Source organism: Hyla sarda, chromosome 4 (assembly GCF_029499605.1).
Source record: "Hyla sarda isolate aHylSar1 chromosome 4, aHylSar1.hap1, whole genome shotgun sequence".
NCBI lineage: Eukaryota > Metazoa > Chordata > Amphibia > Anura > Hylidae > Hyla > Hyla sarda.
In genome coordinates this window covers 297203178-297210009 of record NC_079192.1, presented here as the reverse complement: position 1 = coordinate 297210009, position 6832 = coordinate 297203178, and the positions used below count along the sequence as shown (strand labels likewise).

The following is a 6832-nucleotide window of genomic DNA, read 5'->3' as shown; positions in this document are numbered from 1 at the left end:
GTAAGGGCAGGGAAGTGTGTCACCGATGATTAGGTAGATGTGTTCAGACTAAAAAGCTAGCCCTCGTTTACGTCATTGTCGTGAGAACAAACGAGAATGGCTTGTTTGTTCTCCGGACACCTTTTGTGTCACTAGAGCACGACCTCTGTGCCTTGACAGCTTGTACTGTGGGAATCATATTGTTGTAGCCTCGCGGGTAGCGTACACCCTCTGAAATCGACGGGAAAATGGCGGCGCGGGGCTGCACGGTTGTGGAGCCTGGTGTTACTCTCTAGTGATAGGTCAGCTGACGGTAGATGTGGAGCCACCTGAACGAGGAAAGAAGTGGAGAACGTAGCCGTATGTCCTGAGCTCAGGCCGCCGCCTCCGGGGTACTCCAAGCTGGGGACAGGTATGAGGAGGGAGGGTATGGGGTCTCTAGAGGGCGCTAGGGGACCTGCTGTCACAAGTAATGTCCATTCAGCTTACTAAGGTGTCATGCTATCTATCCTGATTTACACTGGTGACTGTCTTTCCAATGGATCTCCTTTACCTACAGCAGTGTTTCCCGACCAGGGTGCCTCCAGCTGTTGCTAAACTACAACTCCCAGCATGCCTTGGCAGTCTTTGGCTTTCTGCGCATGTTGGGAGTGGTAGTTTCGCAAAAGCTGGAGGCACCCTGGTTGGGAAACACTGCTGTAGGTAAAGGAGATCCATTGGAAAGACAGTCACCAGTGTAAATCATTGATTGGGTAACACCTACGGTACGTAAAGCAGTGTTCCCAAAGCTATGACTATCCAGCTGCTGCAAAACTACATTTCCCAGCATGCCTTGAAAGACTTCGGCTGTCGGGGCATGATGGGAAGTGTAGTTTCGCAACAGCTGGTGAGCCATAGCTTGTGAAACAGTGATGTAAAATATAAGTCGTCAGGTGGGTGACATACTTTAAATTGCAAGTGTTAATTTCTGCAGCAAATTCCTGATACATTCACGCAGGTGGATTTCCTGCTGATTTTCTGCAGTGTATTTGTTGCAATAAATCAGCGCCAGACTTTGCTGCCATTGACTTCCCTGATTCTGCAGAAAATCTTCTACAGATGGTAAAAACGGATTGAGGGTGTATTCAAACGCACAGTATCCTGCACATATTTGATGTGCAGCATTTGAAGCTCCAGATTTGATACTGTGTTCAGTCATTAAGTTTACTTCGAATTCTGTAGCATAAAATCTGCAGCTTTAAATCCTGCAGATCAAATATGTGCAGGATACTGCATGTGTGAATACACCCTGAATCTGTTTCCCATTGACTTACATTATTAATACAAAAAAATTATAATATATTAGGTTTACTAGGCTATTCTATTAAAAAAGCATAATAAAAGCAAAAAATGACAGCACTCAAAGGTGTCAAGTGCAATTCTGGGAGGTTCTATTCATGTTAAGACACGGCCCCTGTATACAATGCAGTATGAACAAGCAATGTCTGAGGTGTAAATGCCCCTCTTCAGGCGCTTCTTCAACATTGTTAGAGCCGGGCATATGATTGCATGATAGGAGGAGATGTGTCTAGAGATGGGAAGACCTGTAAAAATTGGGGGAAAAAGTGTTTGTTTTTTAATTTAAATTTTTTTCCCCCAAAGCCATTTTTTTATTTTCTGGAAAATTGAAAAAGTAAAAAAAGGAATATATTCTATTATAATGCTAAATAATCTGTTTATAACATTCAGACCTTCATGAAAGACATCTTGTAAATCCAGGAATACAATTCAAATACTGAGAATGCATTTTAAAATAAGAGCAATTTGCATTTCTGTCTCTAGGGGCGCTGGTTGTGGCGGGGCTCCACCTTGTTGGTATTACAGTAGTTGATGTTTCTGTCCTCTCAGATCGACCATAAAGGAGAACTCTGGTACTGAAGTTCTTATCTCCTAACTGCAGGATAGGCAATAAGTGTCCGATTATGGGGGGTCCGACCGCTGATCTGCAATCTCCTGCCTGGCACCCAGGCTTTCTTCAGTGGTGACGTAGCGGTGGTCGACATGCCCCCCCCCCCCCCATGCATCTTGTATCTCCGGCTCTCCCACTGAGAACCATGCAGGGGGCATTTCGACCACCAATTTGTGCATGGGGAGAGTTGGGGTGTTGGGCAGAAGATTGCGAGGGGTCCCAGCGGTTGTTGTATTTGGAATTGTGTTTTAATAAAAATCTGTATGCAGTACCAAATTAAGGCTTCAAGCTGTGTTGTTTCTGTTACGTATAGAACAATAATAGGGCTTCATTTAGTGCATTTGACCATTCCTTTGAAGTGTACCTGTCATTAGCCAAACTTCTTATATAATAATAGGCGGGGCTCTGTGCAGGGTGGACAGGCGGGGCTCTGGGCAGGGTGGACAGGCGGGGCTCTGGGCAGGGTGGACAGGCGGGGCTCTGGGCAGGGTGGACAGGCGGGGCTCTGGGCAGGGTGGACAGGCGGGGCTCTGGGCAGGGTGGACAGGCGGGGCTCTGGGCAGGGTGGACAGGCGGGGCTCTGGGCAGGGTGGACAGGCGGGGCTCTGGGCAGGGTGGACAGGCGGGGCTCTGGGCAGGGTGGACAGGCGGGGCTCTGGGCAGGGTGGACAGGCGGGGCTCTGGGCAGGGAGGACAGGCGGGGCTCTGGGCAGGGAGGACAGGCGGGGGGGCTCTGTTCAGACTTCTGGCTTGTCAATCAACCTTCTGTGTGAGGCGGGAGCGTGTCACAGAGCCTCACTGCACAGAGCCCTGCTTATCCTCGGTGCACAGAGCCCAATGTATATTACAAGTATACATATAATGTTTTTTTTTTCAACATTATATAAAAAAAATTTGATAATGGCAGGTACACTTTAACATTTTGGGGACGAAGGGCGTACAGGTACGCCTTTGCGTCCCGATACTTATGGACCAAGGGCTTACATGTATGCCCTGGTCCCATAACCAGGGTTTGAAGCGCCACCGATGCCCGGCATTAAAGGAGTATTCCAGGAAAAAACTTATTATATTTTTTTTTTTATATCAACTGGCTCCAGAAAGTTAAACAGTTTTGTAAATTACTTCTATAAAAAAAATCTTAATCCTTTCAATAATTATCAGCTGCTGAAGACGAGTTGTTGTTTTCTGGCTGGCAACAGTGCTCTCTGCTGACATCTCTGCTTGTCTCGGGAACTGCACAGAGTAGAAGAGGTTTGCTATGGGGATTTGCTTTTAAACTGGGCGGTTCCCGAGACACGTTGCATCAGAGAGCAGTAAGGCTGGAATTCCACTTGTTTTTGGGACATAAAATGCCAAGAAAAACGCCAAATCTGCCGCATGGCGTTTTTTCGGCCAAAAATCGCTGCGGCCTGATGTTAGCTGTAACTCAATGAGAAATCGCTAAATTCTTATTCCACTTGGCGTTTTTCACTTTGGCGTTTTTTTTAATCCTTTTGGCGTTTTTTCACAATTTTTTGGGCGTTTTTCAGATCATTGATCATTGATCGCAGCATGTTGAGCCACTAGCGATTTTTATTTATATTTTTTTTTTTAAGCCAAAATCGTGGAGTTTTTTTCCCCATGGGAGTGAAAAAACCCCAAGAAAAATAAGTGGGTTTTAACTTTGGTGTTTTTGCAGGCGGTTTTCATTCTTTTTTGGACTTTAGCGATCCAAAAAAGTGATGGAGATACCTTTTTTTTTTTTTAAGATAAAGTAGTGAAGGAAAAATTTGTATGTAACGAAATGCGGTTTTTTTAATAACAATTTTTATTACCATACTTTTTAAACTGGGATCAATTAATGTGGGCGGGCAGGGACCTAAAAATGTAGCCGACAATAATAAAAATGTAATGTGTGTGTGTGTTTCACTTTTTTCTTTCTTTATTTTTTATTTTTTTAGATAGTACTACTACTCCCAGCATGGGACACACTGTTCCATGATGGGAGTAGTAGTACCTGTACTAATAGATAGATCGCCCATTGCGATCCTCCTGTATAATGTATAGATGCGGCCGCTCTTCTATGGTCCCCTGAACTGCCGTATATATACACCTATTCATATTTCCCACAGAGCTGTGATTGGCCAGATGGTTCCAGCCAATCACAGCTCTCTGTGGGATATAGGAATATGTGTGTGTATATATACGGCAATGCAGGGGACCATAGACGAGCGGCCGCCGCATCTATAGATTATACAGGAGGATCACAGTGGATGTCAGTAGTGACATCCACTGGGATCTTTCCTTAACTGCAGGTACTACTACTCCCAACATGGAGTACACTCTGTGTGTGCGCGAGTGTCAGAGGTTACACTCTGCGATCTGTCTATTAATGCAAGTACTACAGCTCCCAGCATGGAGCAGAGTATGCTCCATGTTGGGAGTAGTAGTACTTGCAGTTAAGGACACATCACTACTGACATCCGTTGTGATTGTTCTGTCTATAGCAGAGATGCAGAGCGGGTGTATACATCGCTCGCATCTCTGCTCTGTACTCCGGCCGGCCACTCATTCATATTTCCCTCGGAGAGCGGTGATTGGCTTCAACCATCCGGCCAATCACAGCTCTGGGCGGAAAATATGAATGATGTTCTATTCACATCATTGGCCTGAGTACAGTACAGAGATGCGAGCGCTGTATGGAACCGCATCTCTGCTATATTATGGACGATTGCATTGGGTGTCAGGACTGACACCCGGGGCGATATGTCTATAGTACAGGTACTATTACTCCCTTGATGGAACAGTCTGTTCCATGCTGGGAGTAGTAGTACTACCTAAAAAATTTAAAAAATAGAGAAAAAAAAATGAAACACACACTTTATTAAAAAATTATATATATTTTTTTAATAAAATATATACATTTCGTTTAATAAAAATTTTTCCATCACTGCTGCATCCTTTTTTTTTTTTTGCCTGGATCCGGCCGGCCATTCGCCCGCAATTGTAGTATTAATCTATGTGTATATCTTGCTGTAACTGGCACGGGTGGGGCTTCTGCAGCTTACCTGGTACTGACGTCAGCGCCGCTTATGAATATTCATCCCCCCTCCCCCCAGTTAGGAGCGGCGAAGAGAGGGAGAATTGGAGGGAGGGGGGATGAATATTCATAAGCGGTGCTGATGTCAGTGCCAGTTATCCTGCAGAAGCCCCGCCCATGCCAGTTACAGCAAGATATACACATAGAATAAAAGTACAACTGCGGGCGAACGGCCGGGCGGATCCGGTCAAGGTAGGGCTCGTTGGAATCAGCGTCTCCCGTCTATCAGTACCTGTGGATAGTGCGGGAGAAAATATCTGACAGTTTTCCTTTAAGAGAGTTAAAATAATAGACTAAAATATAATAAAGTAACATGAAAACCTTAACTCACTTCAGATCCCATGGTGTTGTGCATAGTGCAGAAGAAGTGGTCTCTGTCTACTAACAGCCGACACATGACTCCTGCAGCCAATCAGGGGCCTCCGTGGTCATGTGCTGGACTACTGGCATCTTGTCCCCCATCACTGAGCAGTATTGAGGGGGGTAAGGCAAGTGATAAATTTAGGCTACCGAATAGCTGTTGCAGCCCATGTGTAGGTAAATAGTGACCATAGAGCCCACCAGCACAGGATCACCATGGGATCTGAAAGTAAGGCCATGTTCACATGGTCGAAAATGGGCGTAATGTCCACCCATTAAACACGGTGCACATTTAAATGTTCCGGCGGGCGCTAGGACCGCTTGGTAATGTGCTGTCTCATAAGCAGCAATGCATTTCTAAATGAGATGGATATCTTTCTTTCTGCGGATGCCGAATTGCAGTGCGCACAGCAGAATTTCCGAGCGGATTGTTCATGCGGAATAGAAATCATTTGACTAATAGGAATATAATGCAAGTTAATGTATTAAATGTGATTACTCATAAATTTCTCACTTACTGTTAATAGTCTCTACCTTCATTTCTGCAATTCCAACTTTAGGGACTTCCTTAAATCCATATGTATGTGTCACATTTCCATATCATAATACAGTACTCAATGCTGGTATATAAAACTATTGTTGTCTGTGTTTTTTTTTTTTTTTTTTTTTAAGTCTTACTTTTAAAATCGAATTACATCATAATTAATTATTATTAATAATATTATTATGATTATTATTTGTCTATGATAAAAAATAAAGTAAAAGAACAGATGCACCAATAGATAAGTGAAAGTCCTTAAAGGGGTACTCCAGTGGAAAACTTTTTTATTTTTATTTTTTTTTTATTTTTTTTTCAACTGGTGCCAGAAAGTTAAACAGATTTGTAAATTACTTCTATTAAAAAACGTAATCCTTCCAGTACTTATTAGCTGCTGAATACTACAGAGGAAATTCTTTTCTTTTTGGAACACAGAGCTCTCTGCTGACATCATGAGCACAGTGCTCTCTGCTGACATCTCTGTCCATTTTAGGAACTGTCCAGAGTAGGAAAAAAATCCCCTTAGCAAACATATGCTGCTCTGGACAGTTCCTAAAATGGACAGAGATGTCAGCAGAGAGCACTGTGGTCATGATGTCAGCAGAGAGCTCTGTGTTCCAAAAAGAAAAGAATTTCCTCTGTAGTATTCAGCAGCTAATAAGTACTGGAATGATTAAGATTTTTTAATAGAAGTAATTTACAAATCTGTTTAAAGTGGTACTCCGCCCCTAGACATCTTATCCCCTATCCAAAGGATAGGGGATAAGATGTCAGATCGCCGGGGGCCCGCTGCTGGGGACCCCTGGGATCACTGCTGCGGCACCCCGCTATCATTACTGCACAGAGCGCGTTCGCTCTGTGCTTAATGACGGGCAATGCAGGGGCTGGAGCATCGTTATGTCACGGCTCCGCCCCTCGTGACGTCACG

The 6832-nt window shown here is 44.2% G+C and overlaps 1 protein-coding gene across 2 annotated transcripts in view; it reads left to right on the top strand.

The window, feature by feature from the left end:
- Nucleotides 1-6832, top strand: part of SCYL2 (SCY1 like pseudokinase 2) — a 65250-nt gene that overhangs the window by 204 nt on the left and 58214 nt on the right. The window contains exon 1 of one of the 2 annotated variants that reach the window (XM_056574618.1): nucleotides 43-391. The exons of the other annotated variant lie outside the window; for it this stretch is intronic. The gene's annotated coding sequence lies outside the window, so the exon portion shown is untranslated. Of the gene's footprint in view, nucleotides 1-42; nucleotides 392-6832 lie in introns of those variants that run through there. 2 annotated transcript variants of the gene reach the window in all.